We start from the raw sequence: 22,588 nt of genomic DNA, 5'->3' as shown, positions 1-22,588 counted from the left end.
AATCCATGGACGCCATATATTCGGCCATGCGTCTCTGGGCCTCATGCTGGCGGGACAGTTCCTTCTGTAGTTTAATTAATTGGGAGCCATCGGAGGATCCGGAGGTTTGCATGGATGCCAGACAGGATTCCACAGACGTCATGTGAGTCACTAATCTTGCTTGGGTCTCGCGTTGGCGGGAGAGCTCCTGTTGCAGGTCAGTCAGCGGGTTAACCTTGATCCCGGCGGAGTCCATGGCCCGAGCCAACTGTTACGCTTACCGAGGAGCGGCGAGCGTCCGGAGGTGGACCCACTGGACCGTGCACCGGACTCCCCTGAGAAGGCGACCAGCAGCGAACCCCTACACAGGGACTGTGCGGCGCCTCCCCAGAAGGCCTAAATGCACGGCAGCCAGGAACCAGTAGTAGGAGTCTCTGTAGGGCCAGGTGTAGCAAGGAGTCTCTGTAGGGCCAGAAGACGTCCACAGCCGGCAGAACACGGAAACAGCACCGGAGATGTTCACAGCAGGTGACGTCCACAGCAGGTACGGTACAGATAATGTCCACGGCAGATAGGGCACGGTGACGTCCACTGTCAGTATGAGCGGTGACATCCACAGCAGGTACGGCACAGATAATGTCCACGGCAGGTAGGGCACGGTGACGTCCACTGTCGGTATGAGCGGTGACGTCCACAGCCGGAATGATACGGATGGCACTACGGTGAGACAAGGGATTAGAACCAGGTAACAAATACACAGAAAACAGATTACAGCACAAGGGGGTCTGGACACTGGCAAGGCTCTAATGGAAGTGTTGCTCGGGCGCCTGCTGCTGGGGGAGGTGAACCTAAATACCCATTAGGTAACAGGTGACCTCTGACGTCACTTCCAGAAAACAGGGCATACCGCTTTAAGATAGGGGGCGTGGCCTCGCGTGCAGCCTAGAGTCACTTACTGCAGCTCTGTGAAAGGAAGGGAGACAGGAAGAGGCTGCAGCATGCCTGGGAGCAGGACGTACATCAGGACCCGGAGCAGGAGCAGCGCCTGCAGAGCCATGGGACCGGTAAGAGGAAGGCCGTCGCTGCCTGGGGCTATGACTGGGAGTGCAAGTGTGAGCCATGCTGGGACTGGGCACATGTGAGGGAGCACGCCCTCCACGGGGTCTGGTGGGACCAGGCGCTACAGTGGGGCTGTGATGGTAGCAAAATTTTTGATGAACCATCGGTAATAACCAACGATCCCCAAAAAGCCTCTGACCTGTCTTTTGGTGACTGGTTGTGGCCAATTCTGAATTGCGTCCACTTTTTTAGCCTGAGGTTTTATAACTCCCCTACCGATAATGTAGCCCAGATAGCGAGCTTCTTCCAACCCCAATGTACACGTCTTGGGATTGGCAGTCAACCTGGCAGCCCTTAGAGAGTCCAAGACAGCTTGTACCTTTGGCAAATGAGTTTCCCAGTTATCACTAAAGATAATGATATCATCCAAATATGCGGATGTGTCGCGGGCGGCAGGGCCCTGCGCTCACCACGCTCAGGTTCGGCGCTGCTGCTGCTCGGTGGCTCGAGCGGTGGGTCGGATCCGGGGACTCGAGCGGCGCTCCTCGCCCGTGAGTGAAAGGGGTGGTTTGTTGGGGTTTGGGATGTCGGTTCATGACGCCACCCACGGTGTGTGGTGAGGTGGGGCACCACCGCTGCTCTGTACGGGGATCCCGGGAGCGATGGCAGGGAGCAGCTGAGATGTTTCTCTCCCCTCCGTGGGTAGGGGGATTTTGGTAGTCCCGGGGCCTGGAGTTGTTATCTGTTTGGTGGATTACGGGGCCTGGCCAGGTGCAGGGTCGCGGGGCAGCGCAGTGCCAGACGGCACGGTGGTACTTACTCAGCCAGTAACGCACACGGAGTCTCTGGTAAAACAAACGGCTGGATGGACGAGTCCCACAGACAGCTGCGACGGTCACTCCCGGTAGGTTGGCGGGAACTGTCTCTCCCTGCACCGGTATTATGTTCTGGGCCCCGATGGCTTCCCACCGGTAACCCACTCCCCAGCGGTAGGTTGGCTAAGGGAGCCCTGTTTGCCCGCAGGCTCTGGCCCTGGAAGCTCTAGCTCTGGCGGTAGCTTTCTCTCCCTCACGATTTGGACGGTTGCCTTCAGTCGGGTCTTTACTGCTGGGAAACCCCGGAGGTTCCCATCGCTGACGGATTTGACCGGTTTAACGGCGACTCCTAGCCTGGTCGGGGTCCGTAGGCCCTGCCGGATGGTGCTGGCTTCTCTTCGCTCCCCGATCCGGTACCGGTGGGCCACCGCCCGTCCCCAGTCCTTTCGGTTGTGCGTCAATCGGCCTCTCCTGCAGACGGTCACCACCGTCTGCCAACCTTGCTGTCTGGTGCCCGGGCCACGTACCCGGACACGGCCAGTCAGTTCCTCCACTACCACTTCCCCTGACTCTCACTCTCTTCACTCCTCTTCACTAACTGTCCTTCCTTTTCCCGCCTCCAGGACTGTGAACTCCTCTGTGGGAGGAGCCAACCGCCTGGCTCCGCCCCACCTGGTGTGGACATCAGCCCCTGGAGGGAGGCAACAAGGATTTGTGTTTGACTTCGGTGTTCCTAACCGGGGTGTGGGGTGTGTTGTTGCAGTACCTGTGACGTCCTGGCTTGTCCAGGGCGCCACAGATGCATACTGGACATGGGGCTTTAGGACGATATCCATTAGTCGTTGGAAGGTGGCTGGGGCTCCATGCAACCCAAATGGCATATCCCGATACTGGAACAGTCCCTGTGGCCTAACAAAGGCAGTTTTCTCTTTGGCCGAGTCAATGAGGGGAATCTGCCAATAACCTTTTGTTAAGTCAATAGTGGATATGTATCTGGCTGAACCTAGTCTCTCTATAAGTTCATCAACTCTTGGCATGGGGTAGGCATCGAATTTCGATAACTCATTTAACTTGCGAAAATCATTACAAAACCAGATAGTCCCATCGGGCTTGGGCACCAGCACGATAGGACAAGCCCACTCACTCCGGGACTCCTCAATAACCCCGAGCGCCAGCATTTTCTTTACTTCCTGGGCAATGGCTTGTCTCCGAGCCTCAGGAATTCGATATGATTTTAACCGTACTCGTGTCTGAGGGTCGGTGACAATGTCATGTTTAATTAGGTGAGAACGGCCAGGTAGTTCTGAAAAAATATCTGTGTTTCTCTGTACGAACTCCTTATTTTCTTGTATTTGGGTCTTGGATAGCGTGTCTGCAATAACCACCTCTGGTGGTACTATCTGGGGGTCACTTACCTCAGATGTTGGTGCCACTCGAGGCCCACTATCAAGGGTAGTCTCCGCTACCAGACTCTCTCTGTCCCGCCAGGACTTAAGCAAGTTTATGTGGTAGATTTGTTGGGGTTTTCTCTTGTCTGGTTGGTGTCCTTATAGTTCACTTCACCTATTCTTTCCAGCACCTCGTATGGCCCCTGCCATTTTGCAAGATATTTATTTTCTACAGTAGGTATCAACACTAACACCCGATCCCCAGGTTGAAAAACTCGTGTTTTAGCCGCCTGGCTGTACACCCTGCTTTGGGCGCGTTATGTGCACTCCAAACATTCTTTGACTATTGGCCTAACTGCCGCAATTCTGTCCTGCATGAGTGTTATATGTTCAACTACACTGTGGTAAGGAGTCACCTCTTGCTCCCAAGTCTCCTTGGCAATATCCAACAGGCCTCTGGGATACCGCCCATAGACCAATTCAAAAGGTGAAAAGCCCGTGGAGGATTGGGGTACCTCTCGTAGGGCGAACAAGAGATATGGCAGGAGAGCATCCCAATCCCTCCCGTCCTTATCCACCACCCTTTTCAACATCCCCTTTAGGGTTTTATTAAAGCGCTCGACCAAACCGTCAGTCTGAGGGTGATACACTGAGGTACGCTGGTGGGAGATGTTTAGTAATTTACATAGTTCTTTGAGTTTATGAGACATAAAGGGGGTCCCCTGATCCGTAAGTATCTCTTTCGGAATGCCTGTGCGAGAAAACATGTTAAAAAGCTCCTTTGAAATTGCTTTTGCATTGGCATTCCGTAAGGGTACAGCCTCCGGATAACGGGTGGCTTCCCCAGTACCACCAAAATGTATTTACGACCCCTGGCAGATTTAACTAATGGACCGACTATATCCATTGCTATCCTCTCAAAGGGCACCTCTATTATTGGCAAGGGTACCAGGGGGCTTCTAAAATGTGTCATAGGCGCAGTCAACTGGCATGTAGGACAGGACTGACAGTACTGAGTTACATCTCCCACCAGACCCGGCCAAAAGAAACGTTGCAGAATACGGTCTTTTGTCTTTTCTCCAGCCAGGTGGCCATGCAAGGGATGTTTATGTGCCAGGTCTAAAACCACCTGACGAAAGGATTTGGGTACCACTAGCTGTTCCACCACCACTCCTCGCATCTTGTCAATGTGGTACAGCATGCCCTGTTGCCCTGCCACATGTGGAAACTCATTTTGAGCCCCTGGGTACACTGGGTTTCCCTCAGAGACCTTCACATTTTCCCATGCCCTTGTTAAAGTAGGATCTTGGTGTTGAGCGGTCCTGAATTTATCACGGGCCACCAAGACCTGGCATCTCTATAACATCCTCTAGCGTGCTCGCATTCTCCACCATTTGTGAGACAGGGGATATAGCTCAGCTGGGATCTTTGCTTTGGTCCAAGCAAGTGGCTATGGGTTCACAGATGACAGCGGCAGACTGGCAGGTTCCATACAGATACGGCCACTGCCATGTTTATTTTGTACACTTATCTCTCAGTGTTACACATGCAAAAACAGGAAAATAAATGTCTAAGGCCGTCTGGCCACTAACTAACAACAGAATGCTAACTACAAAATAAACCTATGTAACAAACAAAACAGTATTCTCTTACTGTGTCGGTTCCTCAGCACAGCAAGCGGAGGTATGGAGTCTCACCACCAGCAGCCATGAGCCTGGACTGCTCTCCTCAGCATTTTCCTTGTTCTGAATGCCTCCTGATTATTTCAGCTGATCCAGTGGGGAATCAAAACCTGGATTGAATGTGGAGAACGAAGCAACCAGTCCCACTGCCATTCCTACTGATTGCAGCAGGAAAAACCGAACCCAAAATTACACTGAAATAAACAGGCTTCAGTGACTAACTTATTGCTGAGCCACTTTTCCCAGCCCATTTGCATTGGCTGACTGCTCCACAGTCAGTACATGGAGACATATGAAATGAACCGAGGGGAAACATACTTGTTCTCTAGTACTTCTCCCCTCGGCATCTCACAATATTATATATATATATATATATATATATATAGACAAAAAAGCAGGCACCACGCCACAGGTTTTTCAATTACCTGACCTTTAGTGGTCACATGGGTGCATAGTGACGTTTCGGTTCTGATGTGAACCTTCTTCAGGTCAGAAGAAGATTCACGTCAGAACCGAAATGTCACTATGCACCTGTGTGACCAATAAAGGTCAGGTAATTGAAAAACCTGTGGAGTGCTGCCTGCTTTTTTGTCTTTTTATGGATGGTTATCTGAAGAAACCGCAAAGTGGGAATATTGCACCCCAAAAACAGTTCTTGGTGTTGTGCTGCTCTATTTTTAATTTTATATATACCGTATATGCCGGCGTATAAGACGACTGGGCGTATAAGACGACCCCCAACTTCTGCCCTAAAAATATAGAATTTGGGATATACTCACTGTATAATACTACCTCCGTTCAGTATGCTTCAGTATGCTAAGAGCAGGGGGCCGCACTGTGTGAGGAGGTGTTTTTTTTACTGTCCAGTATAACCAATAGGATTAGTGCAGGGGCGGGGGAGTCACCGGGCCGAGAAAGGGGGCGGGGTCGGCAGCAGCACTTACGGTACTGTAGCAATATGCACACTTACACCAGCATGTAAGCTCTTCATTAATGTCCCTGCATGGATGCGAGGGGAATCTGGCGTTACTGCACTAATCCTATTGGTTATACTGGACAGTGAAAAAAAAAACACCTCACACAGTGCGGCCCCCTGCTATATATCCGCTATATATCCGCTGTATATGCTGTATGATATACCAGTACGGGGCCGGGCTGTGTATCGCGTTTCCATAACGACGAGGCAGGAACTTCCCTGCTAGAGCGCTGACGTCAAGGCAGAGCTGCTTGCCTCTGATTGGCCAGCGCTCTGCCATTCAGCAGCGGTGACATGAAGTTCCTCCCTCGTCGCTATGGAGGCAGAATCCAAGCGTGGAGCGGCGCACTACAGCACCCAGGAGGGGTGTATATCCAGCGTATAAGACGACCCCCCACTGTAGCCATTATTTTAAGGGGGTAAAAAGTCGTCTTATACGCCAGTATATACGGTATATATATATATATATATATATATATATATATATATATATATATGTGTGTGTGTGTATACAGTACATATATGTGTGTGTGTGTGTATATATATATATATATATATATATATATATATATATATATATATATATATATATATATATATATATATATATATTGTGAGGTAGCACGGTCGGCTGCGCAGCAGAAGACACGGGATCCAGGCATTAAGGTTCACAGCACACGGTTTTAATGTCCAAACAAAAGTCCATAACAAAATACATGTGCCTCTCCAGCAGAAAACTCAGGGAGTTCTGTTCACTCCCTCACACCCAGCACACCTGCCCTTGTTCCTGATTCTATTTAACCCTTCCTTCAGCCTGTAAGGAAACAGCATTAACCCTATAGTGGATTTACTTTCTATCATGGAGTGAGCACAACCGGGGCGAGACATAAAGGCCGTCATAGATAACCCCGGTCACAGTCTCACACACCCCCCCCTCAGTTCAAGCATGCGGGGTTGAACTCCAGCCATCAAACACGGGCCGCGGGACAAGGCATCGGCGTTGCCCTGCAACCCACCGGCCCTATGTTCAACCGTAAACCGGAAGTTCTGCAGAGAAAGGAACCACCGGGTAACCCGGGCATTCCGTTCCTTGGCGGACCTCATCCAGACCAGTGGAGAGTGATCCGTCACCAAGCGAAACTGCCGTCCCAGCAGGTAATAGCGTAGGGACTCCAAGGCCCACTTGATCGCCAGGCACTCCTTCTCCACTACGCTATAATTCCGCTCGGGAGGGGTGAGCTTCCTACTTAAGAAGGTGACGGGGTGTTCCTCCCCCTGAACCACCTGAGACAGTACTGCCCCCAGGCCGACCTCTGAGGCGTCAGTCTGTACTATGAACTCCTTCCGGAAATCAGGGTTGACCAGAACGGGCTGTCCGCACAGGACCTCCTTCAGGGCCCGGAAGGAGTCCTCGGCCTGCGGAGTCCAGCGCACCATGACGGACTTCTTGCCTTTGAGAAGGTCCGTCAAGGGGGCTGATAGTCCCGCAAAATCCTTTACAAACCTCCTGTAGTACCCCACGATACCCAGGAAGGCCCTAACCTGCTTCGTGGTCAGGGGTCTAGGCCACTTCTGGATCGCCTCAACCTTGTTAATTTGGGGCTTAATCACTCCCAAGTAGCGGGCTTCCGTGAGTCCCAATGCACATTTCTTGGGATTGGCTGTCAATCCGGCTGTTCGAAGCGCGTCCACCACCGCTTGTACCTGTTTCAAGTGGGTCTGCCAATCGGAGCTGTAAATAATGATGTCATCCAGGTACGCTGATGCATACGCCTGGTGGGGTTCCAGCACTAAGTCCATCAACCTCTGGAACGTGGCCGGAGCGCCATGTAACCCAAAAGGCAAGACAACATAGTGGAAGAGACCCTCCGGCGTAACAAAAGCGGTTTTCTCCTTGGCGGACTCCGTTAGTGGCACCTGCCAGTACCCTTTGGTCAGGTCGAGCGTGGTAAAATATCGCGCCTGTCCCAGCCTATCAATCAGCTCAACCACCCGGGGCATGGGGTAGAGATCGAACTTGGATATTTCGTTCAATCTCCTAAAGTCATTGCAGAACCTTAAGGAGCCATCGGGTTTTGGTATTAGGACAATCGGACTAGCCCATTCACTCCGGGATTTTTCGATGACCCCCAGGCGTAACATTGTCTTTACTTCCTCCGATATGGCTTGTCGTCGAGCCTCCGGTACCCGGTATGACTTCAGGCGTACCTTCAGGTGGGGCTCGGTGACAATATCATGTCGTATCAGACTGGTCCTACCGGGCAGCTCGGAGAAGACATCGGGGTTCTGCTGAACCAACCGTCTGGCCTCTCGCCTCTGTTGCTTGGTGAGGGCTTCTCCAATCCTTACTTCCGGTTCGTCCTCTCCGGAGGTCGCTGGAGCCGGATATGAACGACCCGAAGAGGAGGGAGGTGGGGAAAAAACAGCCATCAGGCTTTCCCGTTCCTGCCAAGGTTTTAATAGGTTGACATGGTATATTTGTTCAGGTTTCCGCCTACCGGGCTGCAATACTTTATAGTTAACCACCCCTACTCTCTCCTTTATCTCGTAGGGGCCTTGCCACTGAGCCAGGAATTTGCTCTCCGCCGTGGGGATCAATACCAACACCCGATCCCCGGGTTTAAAGGTCCGCACGGTGGCTTGTCTATTGTAGCGGCCGCTTTGCGCGGCCTGAGCCTCCTGTAAATGCTCCTTCACAATTGGCATGACCGCGCTTATGCGGTTCTGCATACCCAAAATGTGTTCAATCACACTTTTATGGGGGGTGGGCTCTTGTTCCCATGTTTCCTTTGCCAGGTCCAACAATCCCCGGGGATGTCGCCCGTATAACAATTCAAAAGGCGAAAACCCCGTGGATGCCTGTGGCACCTCTCGTATGGCAAACATCAAATAGGGAAGCATCATATCCCAGTCTTTCCCGTCTTTTGAAATCACCCTTCTTAGCATGGTTTTCAGGGTTTTATTGAAACGCTCGACTAAACCGTCCGTTTGAGGATGATACACAGACGTACGCAACTGCTTGATCTGGAGTAGCCGGCATAGCTCTTTGGTCACTTTAGACATGAATGGGGTCCCCTGATCCGTAAGGATCTCCTTGGGCAATCCCACCCGGCAGAACACAGCAAACAACTCCCGAGCTATAAGCTTTGCTGCAGTATGTCTGAGAGGTATCGCCTCGGGATACCGGGTGGCATAGTCAACGATCACTAGGATGTGTTGGTGCCCTCGAGCGGACTTTACGAGGGGCCCCACCAGATCCATCCCTATCCGTTCAAAAGGGACTTCTATAATGGGTAACGGTACCAACGGACTGCGAAAATGGGTCAGGGGTGCAGTAAGCTGACACTCCGGGCAGGTTTCGCAGAACCGTTTTACCTCCCCAAAGACCCCGGGCCAATAGAACCTTTGCAATATTCGCTCCTGCGTTTTCTTGACCCCTAGGTGGCCACTCATCAGGTGTTTATGAGCCAAGTCAAGGACCCGCCGGCGATGCGGCTGGGGCACCACCAACTGTTCTACCCCTACGCCCCGTATTTCATCTACCCGGTAGAGTAAATCCTGCTTAAGAGCGAAATGGGGGTACCTTACCTGGGCACCCGGCAGCTGTGCCACCCCGTCAACTACTGTCACCCGACTCCGGGCATGTATTAACGTAGGGTCCTGGAGTTGGGCTGTCCCAAACGTATCCGGGGACGCCTCCAACTCCGGGATGGGCTCGACCGTCTCAGCCTCTCCTGCCAATACCTCTAGGGGCGACCTATCGGGTTCACACTCTGTCCCTATCATGGTGACCCCTACGGCAGGTGTCCCGGATTCAGGATTGTAGGGCTCAGGTCCCGGACCGACCAATATCTGAGGGGACTTAGGGGGTCCCTTCCATAGAGTCCAAAAATAGGGCAGATCCCTTCCTAGGATCACGTCATAAGGAAGAGTGTTAAGAAGTCCCACCTCATGTTGCACCTGACCGCAAGGTGCTGTGATGGTGACAATCCCCGTGGGATAGTCGCGGCGGTCCCCATGTATGCAAACCACCCCCACGATGCGTCCTGTGGCCTTTACTTTAGCTCTCAAGGTGGATCGCACAAGGGTCACTAAGCTTCCGGAATCCAACAATCCTGTAACCGGACATCCATTCACCTGTATTTGGCACAAGTGGGGCTCCGTCTCTGGGGAGACCAGGTCAGCGGTACACACCACCTGAGCATACATTGAACCCCGCCGGGTAACCCCACAATCCATGGGCTCCGTGGTGAGTGGACACTGGGCTTCCATATGTCCCACCCGCTGGCACCGCCAACATCTAATGGGGATGGAAACCCCCTTGACGGGTTGTCGTTTAGGGTACAGAACCTTCCGGACCTCAGGAATGGCGGCCGCGGCCTCAGACGGGACGGTAGGGGACTCCTGTACCGTTGTCAGCGGTGGGTCCTTGGCCCTAGGCTTGGAGGGGCCGGACCGACGGGCGGTACGCAAAGTCTCAGTGTCCCGTATCAAGTCCTGCGTAGCCACATGCCGCTCTACCAGGGACACTAATTGGTCCAGGGTACTCGGGTCACCCTGTCCGACCCACCGTTGAACGGTGACGGGTAAAGTGCGCACAAAACGATCCACCACTACCCTTTCCACCATTTGCGCCGGGCTCAGAGTGTCAGGCTGCAACCACTTTTTTACAAGATGCAACAAGTCATAGGCCTGGGAGCGTACGGGTTTGGCTTCCTCATAGAACCACTGATTTACCCGCTGAGCCCGTACATAGGTATTCACCCCCAACCGAGCCAGTATTTCGGCTTTCAGGGTCACATAGTCAATGGCGTCCTCGGCACAGAGGTCCAGGTACGCTTTTTGGGGTTCCCCCGTCAGATAGGGCGACAATACCTCAGCCCACTGCGGGGGTCGGCAGCTTTTCCCGCTCGGCCACCCGCTCAAACACCGCCAGGAACGCTTCCACATCATCACCCGGGGTCATCTTTTGCAACGCTTGTCTCACCGCTTTCCGGACGCTGCCGTCGTCACCCGGTCCCGGGGTTGTTGCTGCCGGTCCGGCACGGATCGACTTGGCCAGGAGAACCATCTGTTCTTGGTGCCTTTTTTCCTGCAATTGCAAGGCTTGCTGCTGACGTGCATTGGCCTGCTCCATCTGTTCTTGGTGCCTTTTGTCCTGCACTTGCAAGGATTGCTGCTGACGTGCATTGGCCTGATCCATCTGTTCTTGGAGTTTTTTTTTCCTGCACTTGCAAGGATTGGAGCAGGTGTGCATTGGTCTGTTGCTGCTGTGCATTAGCCTGTTGCTGCTGTGCATTAGCCTGAGCCAAATGCTTTAGTATTTCCTCCATGGCGTCGCCGGGTTTGGGCTGTAGTATAGCCGCTCGAATCCAGGACATGCGCAGCTGGGTCACCAGGGATGGATGCTACACCTCACCGGCTGTCATGCCCGCCGATTCTCCACCAAATGTGAGGTAGCACGGTCGGCTGCGCAGCAGAAGACACGGGATCCAGGCATTAAGGTTCACAGCACACGGTTTTAATGTCCAAACAAAAGTCCATAACAAAATACATGTGCCTCTCCCGCAGAAAACTCAGGGAGTTCTGTTCACTCCCTCACACCCGGCACACCTCCCCTTGTTCCTGATTCTATTTAACCCTTCCTTCAGCCTGTAAGGAAACAGCATTAACCCTATAGTGGATTTACTTTCTATCATGGAGTGAGCACAACCGGGGCGAGACATACCGGCCGTCATAGATAACCCCGGTCACAGTCTCACAATATATATACACACACACACACGTGTATATATACATATTATATATATGAGACAAAAAAGACCAGTCGCACACTGTGAAAAACCAAAATAAATTCTAGCTTATATATAAATGGGGGTATTTAGAATATTATAATGGCCATTGTAAGACCAGCCCAGCGCCCCTTCACGGCAACCTCCTTTGCTGGGTCCTACACTGCACTGCATCTTTTCTGGGTTTTAAAAACCTACAAGATCAGTTGCTGAACAAAAAGGAGGCTAATGAAGCAGCCAGGAGCTGGAGTGCAAATCCAGCTAACAGAGCACCACTCCCTGTTATATGCATTATACAATAGAAAAAAACAGAATGAAACAGGGGTTCCCTTGCTGGTTTCCCACGCTGGTACTAACCTGACTTCAAACTGGACTGGCAGCACCTTTAAAATGTGGACAGGTGCGTATCTGGATGGTGCGTAAATATGAGACAAAAAAGACCAGTCGCACACTGTGAAAAACCATAATATATATATATATATATATATATATATATATATATATATGTATACACACACACACACACACACAGCGCTCTGGCATAAATTAGGATACCACTTCCAAATTTTCAGTTTTTCTGATTTTTCTCTTTATAGGTATATTTTTTATGTTGTGACAGCTTATACCTATTATTTTATTGATTACATTTACATTTTATTGATATACATTAAAAACTTAACTCAAAACAAAAAGTAAAAAAAAAAAAGACAAAAATTAATTCACAAAGTGAAGGTTTCCGGGCTATCATTAATTTCTTAATCAATTTCCATGAGACACTAGGCAAGGAATATATCACAGAGAAAAGGGGGGAAAAGGGGGTTTATTAACCATTTCCTTATTCTTACCCTATTGGAATATATTCCTGCCTACCAAAGATACCACTTCCAAATTTTCAGTTTTTCAGATTTTTCTCTTTATAGGTATATTTTTGAGAAAAATGTAAATTGTTCTTTTGTTCGGTAAACTACTGACAACATGTCTCCGAATTTCCAAGCAAACAATTTTGTATTTATTTTCTGAAAACGAGAAATGGTCAAAATAACCAAAAAAATGCATTGGTTTCAGACACCTCAAATAATGAAAAGAAGTCCATAATCATTGACAAACAACAATACTAATGTTTTACCTCCAGTAGAGTTCAGATATCAATATTTTGTGGAATAACCATGGTTTTTAATCACAGCTTTCATGCATCTTGGCATGCTTTCCACCAGTCTTTCACACTGATTTTGGGTGACCTTATGCCACTCCTAGTGCAAAAATTTAAGCAATTCTTTGTTTGATGGCTTGTGACTATCCATCTTCCTCTTGATTACATTCCAGAGGTTTTCAATAGGGTTTAGGTCTGGAGATTGGGCTGGCCATAACAGGGATTTGATGTGGTGGTCCTTCATCCATATATTGATTGACCTAGCTGTGTGGCATGGCACATTGTCCTGCTGGAAAAAACAGTCCTCAGAGTTGGGGAACATTGCCTGAGCAGAAAGAAGCAACTGTTTTTCCTTGTATGCGGCTTTATTCATACATCCTTCATGAAGATGTTTGTTGAATTTTCTTTACCTAATTTTCAACTTTGCCCAATACCTGGTCATCTAATGATTAGACGGAGATCTGGAGAGGCGTACAAGCCACAGTCTTTTGAGACCACTGTGAAATTTGGTGGAAGATGGGTGATGATCTGGAGATGCTTCAGCAAGGCTGGAATTGGGCAGGTTAATCTATACGAAGGACGTATGAATGGCTGTCCAGGGCACCAACACTTCCTGGGTTCGCCGGATGCTGACACCGGCCCTGTACTGTATGTAATGAGGAGTTAACTCCTAAGGTTGACAGTCTTGAGTTAGGGGTGACTGGAATAAGTTACGGGTCTACAGAACTTAGGGATCTGACGTGAGCTGCAGTGAACGGCAGTATGACTGATAGTCATGTGGTAGCTCCAGGAAAAGGGGCTGACACCAAGTTAGGCGATGACTTATCGGCCAACGGTACCGAGGGAAGTTACAATGACTCCATGGTTAACTCTGAAACTAATGAGGTAGAAAGTGAATGTAGTAAGGATAGGACCAAGCAAAGAGGGAAGATCCCCCTCTTATTACCGGAAACTCAAGGGCCACATAAAGGTGGTGCAGGTGGCTACGGCAGATTTAGAAGCACACACCGATGTACTGCAAGAGGTAAAGGATCAAACCAAGAAAGCAGTGCTAGTGTCTCCACGAGGTTTGAACATAAAAGTGATGACTGGTTAGCTGATGTCATGCTGACATGAAGGTACGCGGTACCAAGCAGTGTAGCTTTAGGGTGCAGCGAGGAGGGACACGACTAGATGGAAATAGTCTCATCAGTGTACAGGGAGCAATCAAATTCAAGTGCAGCAAAGGGTAAGGAGCTGGGAGGTCACGTAAATGCTGGAGGGAGAGACAGAACCGAAGTCAAGGACAAGCAAGAGAGTCAAGCACCGGGAAGTCCAAGTCACAAGCAAGGGTAGGACAAGTAGGTCAGGACAAGAGGGTCGGGATCAGGAGCAGACAGACAAAAAGAGGAGGATATGGGCAGAATGGGGTATGCTGTAGGTAGGACAGATTGGGTAACTCACTAGAGCCAGTGGCACACGCTACAGATTATAGACTATAACTGGCATTGAACAGGAGGTGCAGAGCCAGGAAATAGCATCCTGGAAACTGGAACGAGGTAGGAAGGTGTTAACCCCTGACATGACCAGGCCGGAGTAGGGTGAAATAATCACGCCCCAGTAGCCGATACAGGCCTGAATCATGGCAGCTGAAATCTCTTTAGGAGACGTCACTGAGAACATTGGTTGAGCGAGCCTCCATAAAGGTCACAAAGAGCAGACTGGTGATCCATCTTTGAGGTGGCTTAAGAGAGAGCAGAAGGTGACACTGCAGAAACCCAAGAGAGGGCTGAAGATCACACTGCAGAGACCAAGGAGAAAACCGAGAGTTCAGAAGTGGAAGAACCAACTGAGGAATTGAGGATTAAACCATGGACTTATTAGGTGATGAAAGTTCAGTGGATCCTGAGGATGAAAGAGCAGAGATAACTCTCATGGGACGACGTGAGGATGTTCAAGTCACCCCTGGTGAAAATCTAATTAAAGAGATAGAGGTGGTCAAGACGACAGTAAAAAAACATCTAAAGCAAGAAATGTTTCTAAGACTCGCTGCTGAGAGCTGAGCAGATGAGCTGGAAAAAGAATTGTCTAAGGTCAAAGCTCGCCTGGCAGAGTGTCAGTCAATAAATGAGTCAGCCTTGGAGAAGGTAGGGCGACAGATGTCTATCTTGGCAAAATATAGTATAAGTAACTCCGGCACTCAAGAGGAATTTTATTTTGATTATTTTTATTCAAAAAAAGTTTTCTTCCAGTAAGGTTATTATAAATAAAACGTTTCGGCTATTCGCCTTCTTCAATTTTATATGGTTCTATATAATGAGAAAACAAAGTATCAATACAATATGTATATACACATACATCAAATAGAAGAGAAAATCATGTCACAAACGGGGTAAATCAAAATATCAACCATACTTGGGAATGTACAGTAAAAATAAACAGAAAAATTAATTTCTCCATTTTGTTAATAAATTCAATTATCCATTACCTCTGGTAATGGAAGATAGGTGCTGGACTCACAACACTTTTATCTTTGCTTATGCAATTGAAGTGAAATTATCTGTGTGAAAAATAAAAATGCATACATATGAATTGTAATACTATTATAGACAGCTGTTTGTCAGCAAGATACAGGTTTACTGCAAGCTGCAGGATATCAATGAGAGACTATGAAAGGGTTCAAATGAACGAAACTGATAACAATCAAATCAGCCCTCACCATAAATGCCATCTGTATATATCCAGACACATACCTCATGCTGCTCTGATAATTAACAAGTTACTGTGTGATATAATGCCCTTAAGGCACAGGAAACATCAGGTCATGAAATGAAGGATCTAATGTGAACAATAAAAAAATAAAAAAATAAGAAAAAATGCAGTAAATGGTAATAATGGCTTAGAACACAGCCAAACATTTGAGAAAGGTATAATTACCATTAGGAAAAATAAGCATATAATAGGCTACAAAGGACACAACAGTCCATAAGGAACTCATTATCTGTAGAACATGAGATAGCAAAGCTCACATGAGATCCATTCATTACCTGTTCCATTGGTGACCAGAGGAGAAGTGGTGAGTGAAGGGATAACCCTGCACAGGTTTATATAATGGTAGAGGGCGGGTGCATGTGTCAATTTCCTCTTTATGAAACACAAGCAGTGCAGGGGGTGAGACGCACGCCACGCGTGCGCAATGAAATCAGAAAGTGCGCACATGCACAGTGCAATCAAAGGGAAAAAAAAGACGCGAACAGCTCTGGAAGAACCGCTCCTGACATTCAACGGGTCTGAAAGAAACATTAATAACTATCAGTCATAGTGGCAAGATACAAAAGGATAGTTATAATCCACATTTAAGCAATAGGAATCCTTGTGATAATGTATGAATATATTATTATCATACATATGACATGGTGGCAAAGGATATATGGCATATTACATTGAAATATAATGGCCATATATACATATATGTACATATACACACATACATGTACATGTATATATACACACACATACATATACATTAGCCAACACACACATATATAGATGCATATATGTAAAAACAGGTATATGGGAATTTCCCATGGAAATCTATATATTCTTTTTAGATAGAGTTGATGATAACATATCATAAAATTCATTTTATTCTAAAACATTGGAAATTATTACATCAGTCTTATCCGGATATAGACGAATTTGCTGCCTCTCCTTTATTCAGTTTCAAACGACCATCCAATTTTAGGGATCTTTTGGTCCGGGCTGATATAGGGTCTTCAATTCGCAAGTCGAGACAAACCTTTCTGGCTACTCCAAAACAGGGTAATTACCCATGTCTACGGTGTCCTCAATGTTCAAATATGGTGAGGGGTAATACGTTCACACACCCCCATACTGGTAAGGTCTTTTACATCAAAGATTTTTTCACATGTGATACATCTTTTGTAGTGTATTTACTGAAGTGCCCGTGCGGTCTCGGGTATGTTGGGGAAACCACCCAGCATATCCGGGACCGCATTGGCAAGCACAAGTCGACCATTAGATGTAAATTATTAATGCTGCCAGTTCCCCACCATTTTTTGACCTTGGGACACACCATTTCTCAATTGAGATTCCAAATTTTGGAACATGTTCCACCTATGAGACGTGGAGGGGACAGGGTCAAGAGACTCAAAGAAAGAGAGTCTTTCTGGATACACACTCTAAGAACTCTGTCCCCCCACGGCTTAAATCGCGAATATGATATGTTACCATAAATGAATATATACATATTGGATGGGTAGATCGGATTCGTTTATATCCGTGAATTTTATGATATGTTATCATCAACTCTATCTAAAAAGAATATATAGATTTCCATGGGAAATTCCCATATACCTGTTTTTACATATATGCATGTATGTATCTATATATGTGTGTGTTGGCTAATGTATATGTATGTGTGTGTATATATACATGTACATGTATGTGTGTATATGTACATATATGTATATATGGCCATTATATTTCAATGTAATATGCCATATATCCTTTGCCACCATGTCATATGTATGATAATAATATATTCATACATTATCACAAGGATTCCTATTGCTTAAATGTGGATTATAACTATCCTTTTGTATCTTGCCACTATGACTGATAGTTATTAATGTTTCTTTCAGACCCGTTGAATGTCAGGAGCGGTTCTTCCAGAGCTGTTCGCGTCTTTTTTTTCCCTTTGATTGCACTGTGCATGTGCGCACTTTCTGATTTCATTGCGCACGCGTGGCGTGCGTCTCACCCCCTGCACTGCTTGTGTTTCATAAAGAGGAAATTGACACATGCACCCGCCCTCTACCATTATATAAACCTGTGCAGGGTTATCCCTTCACTCACCACTTCTCCTCTGGTCACCAATGGAACAGGTAATGAATGGATCTCATGTGAGCTTTGCTATCTCATGTTCTACAGATAATGAGTTCCTTATGGACTGTTGTGTCCTTTGTAGCCTATTATATGCTTATTTTTCCTAATGGTAATTATACCTTTCTCAAATGTTTGGCTGTGTTCTAAGCCATTATTACCATTTACTGCATTTTTTCTTATTTTTTTATTTTTTTATTGTTCACATTAGATCCTTCATTTCATGACCTGATGTTTCCTGTGCCTTAAGGGCATTATATCACACAGTAACTTGTTAATTATCAGAGCAGCATGAGGTATGTGTCTGGATATATACAGATGGCATTTATGGTGAGGGCTGATTTGATTGTTATCAGTTTCGTTCATTTGAACCCTTTCATAGTCTCTCATTGATATCCTGCAGCTTGCAGTAAACCTGTATCTTGCTGACAAACAGCTGTCTATAATAGTATTACAATTCATATGTATGCATTTTTATTTTTCACACAGATAATTTCACTTCAATTGCATAAGCAAAGATAAAAGTGTTGTGAGTCCAGCACCTATCTTCCATTACCAGAGGTAATGGATAATTGAATTTATTAACAAAATGGAGAAATTAATTTTTCTGTTTATTTTTACTGTACATTCCCAAGTATGGTTGATATTTTGATTTACCCCGTTTGTGACATGATTTTCTCTTCTATTTGATGTATGTGTATATACATATTGTATTGATACTTTGTTTTCTCATTATATAGAACCATATAAAATTGAAGAAGGCGAATAGCCGAAACGTTTTATTTATAATAACCTTACTGGAAGAAAACTTTTTTTGAATAAAAATAATCAAAATAAAATTCCTCTTGAGTGCCGGAGTTACTTATACTATAGTTCGATTTTTTTTCTCCAGAGCACCCACTCTAAACGGTGTGCTTAGCCATACCCCATCTTATCTTGGCAAAATGTCTTGAAGAGTGTAAAGTTTAGAAAGAGCTGGCTGTGGAAGTTGAACAAGACAATCGTCTGGTGGTAGCCGAGAAAGAGACTTCTCTTTTCAAGTGCATGGTATACGTACCTGAATGCTTGAGAGAAGCGTGAGCCAGTGAGTCTGTGCATGAAATATTTAAGAAGGCTGTAGTAGCATGTATGGTATAGTGGTCCCCAGAGGCTAAACAGTTATGATACTGTCCACAACTGAAGTCACAGTGAAGCGGGTAGCTATGATGAGTGACATAAACTTAAGGTATGTTCTCACAAAGTGGATCATCTGGTTGAGGAATGAAGAGACCACTAGATCGCTGGAACAATTGAGGACAGCTCAAAGTCTTCCAGTAGAGGCCGTCCAAGTACCCAGTGTTCTGGTGAGTAAAGTAATTGGAAGAAATGGACAATCAATGTAGAAAATGGTGAATGAGTCCAGAGAGTAAGAATTCCTGGTGGTAACACAGACAAGATACCTAGAGAAGATGGTATGGTTCCGTTCTTTGTGATGGGAATGGTTGAGTGCCTTAGAAACGTGGAGATTCTTCTGGAATATCATGTAGCATACATAAGAGAAGTACAGCAATTAAGGTTTGAAAGACTGCAAATTGATTAACAATTTCATCAAAACGATAGAAGATGGCAGTCACCTTCAACCCATGGTGCAGGGAAAAGGGGTTCTGCCGATAAATAGGAAGCTAAAACCGAAAAAAGAGAAAAATGGAGTGATGGGTCTCTAGTGAGGAAAGGTGATAGAATAAATCGCCACCAGATTTCTTCAGTCGTCCTGAAAAAAGTGGCCGAAATTTAGGATTCCCTACCTCTAAACCTGTTAGATTGATGCTGAGTAGTGATGCGCGATCCCAAACTGTAAAGATCGGGGATCGTACTGATCACATAGTGATTGTGTACACAATCCCTGTCACGAGCTTTCCTGGGAAGCTCGTGTTACAGATCGGGTCCAGAGGCTATAAAAAAAAGCCCATTATTAAACATTATGATCATACTTACAGGTCCCGTGATGCGTCCTGCAAACTATGTCTCCCGGCCGCTTCTGCTTCCACGTCCGATCATTGCTGTGCCCCCCGGTAAGCACCACAGCATAAAAGAGCTTCCATGATGTCATAGCCATGTGACCAGTCGGGTGTGAATGTTGTACAGACATTGGCTTAAAGACTGGTCACATGACTATGTCATCAAAGGTCTTATTAACTAGAGATGAGCCACCCCCCTAGTGTTCGAGTTCGGTTCGGTTCGTCGAACAGCGGGTGTGTTCGGCGAACGTCCGTCGAACACCTTCGAACCCCATTGAATACAATGGCAGGCAAACACATACAAACACATTATACATATACACATACAGTTAATAAACATTGCAATTATATTTACAGGTCCCCGCGACGCGTCCTGCAGACTCTGTCTCCCGCCGCTCCTCCTCCCGATCATCGCTGCATCCTCCCGGTAACCAGCACTGATGATAGGACCTCACGTGACGTCATAGCATGTAACCAGTCACGTGTGTATCTCATTGGCTACAGACTGGTCACATGGCTATGACGTCATGCTAGGTCCTGTCAGTGCATCTCTCCGGTACCCGGTGCTTGTTTGAGCATCTCCATGTACCGGCGAGATGCTCTGGCACATGGTCGGCTCACCTTCCCTGCATGTCGGCGCTCTTTACAGAGTCAGCCCACATGCAGGGACCGGATGCCACAGTTGGTGAATAGCGGCACCGGGAATCAGGTGATCGGAGATCACCGTTGCTATAGTAACCCGCCTGTCAGGTTACTATTGCAACAGTGGCAGCGGTGATGTGACCGCTTACCAACCCGCAGCCTCTGCTCACTCATTGAATGATTAGACTGCACAGGAGCAGCAGCGTTCTTCCTCCCATGCAGTGCTATCTGATGTAGCACAGCTACATGGGTTGAAGGAGAAAGAAGACAGAAGACCAGGATTGTGGCAGGGTGAGAGGGAGTAATAAACATGGAGTCTCTAAGTGTGTCTGTGTATTTATTTCTATTAAAGTATTTTTTCTCTGTGTGGTGTCTTTTTATTTTTTAAAATCTGTTTTATTGATGAAACGGTTGTCAACATACAAACATATCATTTGTGCAATTACAATACATAATCATTTTCTCAATGCCGGGATAACATCCAGAAATTATTACATTACTAAATTTCTTGCAATTCTTCAAATTATCTTTGTGCTATTACCATATAACCATTGATAAATTAGGTCAGAATTCCCACTTCTTTTGACTTCTCGTATCCTAATATACTCATTCTCATTGTATGTCTATTGTCTTTTGAATTATTGATAAATCTTTTCATATAAAAAATGAAACTAGAAAAATGCAGATTAATGCTCAGAAAAGAAAGAAAGAAGAGGAAAGATACAAGCACAAAGAAGAGGAAATTAGAGAGAAGGGGTGAGAGGGAGGAGAGCAAGAAAAGAAAAGAAAAAAAGAAAAAAAGGGGGGGTAGGAATGTGACTCACCACCGTTTCTCAGTTCAAAAAGCTCGCCAAACTCTCCACAAACTCTGGAGACTCCATGAACATAATCCATGGTCCCCAAACTGTAGTAAATTTTTCTGTGTTCCCATTTAGTTCTGCTGTCAGCTCCTCCATTCTCTGGAGGTTTGTCATCTCCTCCAACCAATCCAGCACCGTAGGGCATCTAGTCTGTTTCCAAAATCGTGGGACAATTATACGGGCAGCTGCCAGGCAAAATCGCAACATGTCCCTTTTTTGTGTTTTAATAGCTCCTGGGAGCATAGAAAGAAGGGCAACCTGGGGGGACTTTTCTATTTCACCTCCGCTCATCTTTTTGTACATGTAGAACACTGGGTCCCAAAAGGGTTGCATATTAGTACAGCTCCACCATATGTGTAGCATTGTACCTGTGTCTGTGCCACACCTCCAGCACACATCAGACACAGAGGAAAATATAGCATGTAATTTAGTCGGGTAATGGTACCACCTTGTGAAAATTTTATAACTTTTCTCTTGAGCGGCGCACGCCAAGGAAAGCTTGTGGGTCCACAGGTACGCTCTGCTCCAATCGTACTCTGGAATATCCTCTCCCAGTTCCTCTCCCCACCTACAGACAAAGCGAGGTTTATCCACCCTATTTCTCTGGTTCAGCATTTTATAAATGAGCGAGATGCCATGTCCAGGTGATGACCCCTGTAAAAATACTTTCTCAAAAGGAGTGGGGGGTGTCCTCATCCTTCTCTCCCTGTCCTGGTACGAGAGGAAAGATTTCAACTGCATATATTCCATCCAGAAAATCTCTCTCCCTGTGGCCTGCATGGAAGTATAAGTTGGTAGGGTGTGTCCCTGGAGTACATGACCAAAACGAGTATCATCCGCCCAGGTAAATCCCCCGAATCTATGGGAGTGGAGTCCTGGGGGGAACTTCTTATTACCGAATACGGGGGTAAGTGGGCCCTGCTCCTAAGAGAGAGATCCCTTTTTTATTTATCTCTCCATCCCACATCCCCATCGCTGTCCACGTGAACTTCATTCCCTTCGCTATCTGGATCCTACTTTCTTTCTCTAACCATGGGAATAAATGGAAGGGAGTTCCCAGCATATCCTGTTTGATCACCACCCATTGTTTCAAATTCCTATGAAAATGCCAGTCTAGTAATCTCGTTAGGATAGCTGCCTTGTAATATAACTGAAAATTTGGGAGCCCCGACCCCCGTCACTTTTGTGTCTGGTCAGAGTTTTAATTCCTGTTCGGGGTCTCCTGTTCCCCCAGACAAACCCAGACAAGGCTGTCCAATCCAGATCTTGGAGAAGTAACTTAGCGGTAGCTGTATGGGTATTGTCTGAAACAGTAACAGGAACCTCGGTAACACATGCATTTGTATTGCGTTTATACGCCCAAA

This window comes from Anomaloglossus baeobatrachus, chromosome 8 (assembly GCF_048569485.1).
Source record: "Anomaloglossus baeobatrachus isolate aAnoBae1 chromosome 8, aAnoBae1.hap1, whole genome shotgun sequence".
Classification (NCBI taxonomy): Eukaryota; Metazoa; Chordata; class Amphibia; order Anura; family Aromobatidae; genus Anomaloglossus; species Anomaloglossus baeobatrachus.
The sequence above is the reverse complement of the archived record's forward strand: the minus strand, read 5'-3'. Positions refer to the sequence as shown.